General features: G+C 40.4%; 1 pseudogene; it reads right to left on the bottom strand.

Annotated features, from left to right (window-relative positions):
• LOC123234043 overlaps positions 1-2,331 on the bottom strand; it is an 11,835-nt pseudogene extending 9,504 nt beyond the window's left edge.
• Positions 2,332-5,275: the final 2,944 nt, after the last annotated feature.

Raw genomic sequence — 5,275 nt, 5'->3', positions numbered from 1 at the left:
GTGTGTAATAGAATATCCTATTTTCTTATTCACTGAAGTTTCTCTTGGTGTCCCCTGCTATTCACCCCCTCTTTCCCATCCCCCATGTCATCTTAGATTATTTAGTGTTCCACCCTCACCCTGTGAATTATTCTTCTGATTACTATAATAGTGAATACTATAATAGTGAATAGAGTTCACTACAGAGAATTATACATAATGTTTCTCTTCATCGGAATACAGATAATTAGATCTCACTGAGGCCCTTAAAAAGGCAAATTTAAAAATTGTAAGTTTTCTTTCTTTCCCCTCTGTATCTTATTTACCTTTTCATGTTTCTCTCGATTTTTGTGGTTGGATATCAAACTTTCCATTTAGCCCTGGTCTTTTCTGTGCAAATACCAGGAATTCTTCAATTTTGTTGAATGCCCATACTTTCCCCTGGAAATATATAGTCAATTTTGATGGGTAGTTGATCCGTGGTTGCAGGCACAGCTCTCTTGCCTTTCTGAATATCGTATTCCAAGCCTTACGATCTTTTAGCATGGAGGCTGCCAGATCCTGTGTGATCCTGATTGGTGCTCCTTGATATTTGAATTGTTTCTTTCTGGCTTCTTGTAAGATTCTTTCCTTTGCTTGGAAACTCTTGAATTTGGCAATTATATTCCTGGGTGTTTTCTTTTCTGGATCGAATGTTGCAGGTGTTCTATGAATCCTTTCAATGTCTATATTGCCCTCTTGTTGTAGGACTTCAGGGCAATTTTGCTGAATTATTTCTGTTAGTATGGAGTCCAGGTTTCTATTAATTTCTGGTTTTTCTGGAAGACCAATTATTCTCAAATTGTCTCTTCTAGACCGGTTTTCTTGGTCTGTCACTCTCTCATTGAGATATTTCATGTTTCCTTCTATTTTTTCAGTCTTTTGACTTTGTTTTATTTGTTCTTGTTGTCTTGAGAGATCATTAGCTTCTAGCTGCTCAATTCTAGCCTTTAGGGACTGGTTTTCAGCTATAATCTTTCGGTTTTCGGCTATGATCTTTTGGTTTTCGGCCATAATCTTCTGGTTTTCGGCTATAAGCTTCTGGTATTCCTTTTCAATCTGGTCATTTCTGGTGTTCAATTTGCTTATCAGTTCATTTGGTTTCTGAGCCTCACTTTCCAGTTGCAAGATTCTACCTTTTAAACTGTTATTTTCTTGCCAGATCTCTTCCATTTTCCTCAAAATCTCAGTTTTGAACTCTTCCATAGCTTGTGAGGAGTTTTCCTTATTTGAGGAGGGTCTGGATGCTTGTTTGTTGTCCTCCTCTGTTTGCTCGGTTGTCTGGATTTTCTCTGTGTAAAAGTTGTCGAGTGTTAAAGGCTTCTTTTTCTTGTTGTTATTCTTTCTCTTCTGAGCTTCCTGAGACTGGGTAGCCATTATTAGCCCAGCAGCTTCTCAGCTTTATCCTCTCGCTCAGTGTCTGTCTGCGGTCTATTGGCTCCTGAGGTCTGAGTTCTGGTTTTTTCCAATGTCAAGCCCCCTGGTGGACCCCCTTGCTTGATCCTCTGCAGGAGGTTCTTTTACAAGTCTCAGGGCGCTGCTTCCACAGTCGCATACCCATCCACGCTGGTTCCCCACTCAGGTTTTCAGAGCTTTAGTTCCTGGCTGTGTCTGCCTCCACCCACGCCTCCGCCCGTGCCTGTGCTCTCAGCCCGCGTTCTGCACCCTGCATCCACTCTCTGCTCCCGCGCTCAGATTTCGCATGCGTTCTTTGGCTTATTGGGGTCCTAAATCTTGCTGCTCTCAGGAACAGGCCCCAGAGCTGCCAATGACTCGATGGGTGCCCCAAACTCGCTCTATTTCTTTTTAGCTGGCTTCGGCGCTATAGATGTGTGTGGAGGGGGTGGGGGTGGGGTGGTTGCTCAGCCCGCGATTTAGTGAGAGCTGTTTCACCCCTTTATAGCATGGAAATGCCTCGATTCCACGTACCTTCCACGCTGTGCCCTGTTGTGGGGTTCCTCCGTTTGTCTGGACTTGTTTTTATGTCCCCTTGAGGAGTTTTGTGTGTTTCGGTCAGGAGAGGTTAAGAGCTGCTTCTTACTCTGCCGCCATCTTAACCCGGAAGTCCCCACGTTATATTTTGAAAGCCATACCCAAAGCTTCTTGCAGAAATGTGTGTTATCACTCTCTGGCCACGTAATAGTGATAGACATCCCGTCCAGTTAAAAAAAAATTTGCGTGCATTTGTATAGATCTGTATAGATATTTATATAGATATTCCATATTTGTATAGATGTTCCTACTTGTTTCATTTTTATAGTTTTCTAGTTGATCTGCCCGAGCCTGAAGGGTGATCTGGTGCAGACTGTCCATATCTAAAACCTGGGATTTCATTCAGGCAGATGGGATCCAACTACACCTGAAGCAGACTGGTCATAGGAAAGGAGGGTTGTGGAGAAGAGACATACATCCAGTGTACCAAACCCATCTATTTAAAAAATTTTAGCATTCCCTTCATGGGGAACTGGCCTCTTTGTGAGTCCAAATACACAGAATTTTCCATTTTAGCTACCTAAAAGGCAGAAAATTAACATTTTTTAATCCTCCAGTAGTATTGCCTTTTCCATCCGTGCAGTTTTTAGATCCATAAGCTGCTCTGCCTTCCAATGGTCCTTAGAAATCAAAAATGTATCTATCCCTGATTTTAATAGCTAAATATACAGGAACAATTTATTTTCATTTTCCTTAGGTTAATGATCCAACTTAAAAAACCACACACACATGAATTATGTAACCATGTTAACTTTTCTAAAAAATAAATATTAATAAATGTTTAAAAAAAAAAACCACACACATAGGGGGCAGCTGGGTAGCTCAATGGATTGAGAAAGAGGCCTAGAGATGGGAGGTCCTAGGTTCAAATCTGACCTCAGACACTTCCCAGCTGTGTGACCCTGGGCAAGTCACTGGACCCCCATTGCCCACCCTTACCATTCTTCTGCCTAGAAGCCAATACACAGAAGTTAAGGGTTTAAAATTAAAAAAAAAACCCACACATTAATAACAGCTAAGAGATACTTAATTTTGCTGTTTTTCTATTTTCTCTGTTAAATTCCTTAGGCAGCAGACAAGCTAACCCTATAGGGATCATCTAGCAGGGTGCTAGAGCTAGCTTAACCCAACTGGGAGAGCCAAGTGTTAAATTTTCTGTGTGAACATTTACACCTCTCTTAGCAAACTACAAATCAGGGCTTGATTTATTGTTTTGTTGATTGTCTAGACTTAAGAAAGTGATATAGAGAATGTTAATAGTGCACATTAAATTTATAAGTATATTTTATTTATTTAGCACCCCAGGGGAAGCATAGATAGGCAGGAGAAGTCTAGGCTGGATGGAGTAGGACAAGGTGGATTAAGAGAGCTCCTAAAACAAAAAACAAAAACAGAAACAATTAATCTAATAATCAATTCATTCCAAACAATATCTACTGACCACTTCCAAATATTCTAGGTCAGGCTTAGTTCTGTATAGTGATTCAGAATCAGCATTAGAATGTAATGTGGTACTGGTGGACTGTGAAATACAATAAAAACTATTTGTGACAAGATTTAAAAGGACAGAATTTCTTTCTTTCTTTCTTTCTTTCTTTCTTTCTTTCTTTCTTTCTTTCTTTCTTTCTTTCTTTCTTTCTTTCTTTCTTTCTTTCTTTTTTTTAACCCTTAACTTCTGTGTATTGGCTCATAGGTGGAAGAGTGGTAAGGGTGGGCAATGGGGGTCAAGTGACTTGCCCAGGGTCACACAGCTGGGAAGTGGCTGAGGCCAGATTTGAACCCAGGGCCTCCTGTCTCTAGGCCTGACTCTCAATCCTCTGAGCTACCCAGCTGCCCCTTAAGGACAGAATTTCTTGATAAATTTAAATAAAATATGACTATCCTCCACCTCTGGCCTCACTACCTCAAAGGGCAAGAAGGTATCTTTACAAGGCATTGGGAATTCTACAAAACCTCGAATATTAATTTTTTATAGGATGAGCCTTTTATACCTCTAGAGCAAGGGTCGGCAACCTTTTTGGCCGTGAGAGCCATAAACGCTTCATTTTTTAAAATGTAATTTCCTGAGAGCCGTACAGCGCTCACAGTGCACTCCTGTAATAGTGCCTGAAAAAAAATTGACTTTATGGCTCCTGCAGAAAGAGCCACATCTGGCCCTCAAAAGAGCCAGATATGGCTCGAGAGCCATACACTGCTGACCCCTGCTCTAGAGGCATGGATGTCAAATGGCTAATTGTATCCCTAGTACCACAGGGCTAACCACATCCCAAGGATGGTATCTCTGTGTCCTTACGGGACATATTTCATCTAAAACAGGTGCTGCTTCCTGTTGAAGTTCAAATTAGAGAATGTACATTTAGACTATAACAGCACCCTAAAATTCATGCTTACACTCACTATATTCAGTCTTGGGGTGCTGGGGCTTTTACATTCATTTCATTCATTTAAAATTTATTCTTATTTGCTTCATTTTGTCCCTTCCACAATTTCCTCTGGATACATCATAATGTGTCTAAATCCCTAATGAGGAAGGTAAAAGGTTCCCAGATTCTGTGCAAGTACTCAAAGTAACAGTACATATTAGATATAGGACAGCTTTTATTTCACCCACCTTCCCACATAAGATGTAGCACAATATAAAGGACTTAGAGTAGCCTGTAAAATTTCACTTTTCTGTGAGAGGACATTTTTACTTCAGGCATCCGGACAGACCTATAACATTATAGTACTATTCTATGAGTTTGTATATCCCTTGGAAAGGAAACAAAATATTTATTTGAAAGCCAGGCTCTTGTAAGTCCCACATTCAAATTTAGGGACCTCTATATGCCTCTGACCATAAAGAACTATGCTAAGGATTTTGAAATTCCCTAAGAAAGAAAATAAACTTTGGAGTTTCTATACAAATAATACCTTTCCCATCAGACCTGCCCACAGGGATAGGTAGAGGGACTGGAACTATGATTTCACTGGACCTGTGGACTCCCAGATAAGGAAACTCCACCAATGTAGGTGGGCACCCTCTTCCTAACTCAGAGGCTTAGATTGTTGACTAAAACACAGAGGTTAAGTGACTTACTTGGGTGACTTTTATATATAAAATTCTTTGCAAACTTTAAAGCCCTACATAAATATCAGCTGTAATTATTATTGTATTGTTCCTTTCTTTTATTCCTCTCCATATACTCCTGCCAAAGTTGCCCATTCTCTGTCCTCTGGTCAGGCCATTTCTTATATCCATACCTTTCTTCACACTGTTCCATTG

This window comes from Gracilinanus agilis, chromosome 2 (assembly GCF_016433145.1).
Source record: "Gracilinanus agilis isolate LMUSP501 chromosome 2, AgileGrace, whole genome shotgun sequence".
Taxonomy (NCBI): Eukaryota; Metazoa; Chordata; class Mammalia; order Didelphimorphia; family Didelphidae; genus Gracilinanus; species Gracilinanus agilis.
Note: the sequence above shows the minus strand (reverse complement) of the source record. Positions and strands in the feature narration are given on the sequence as shown.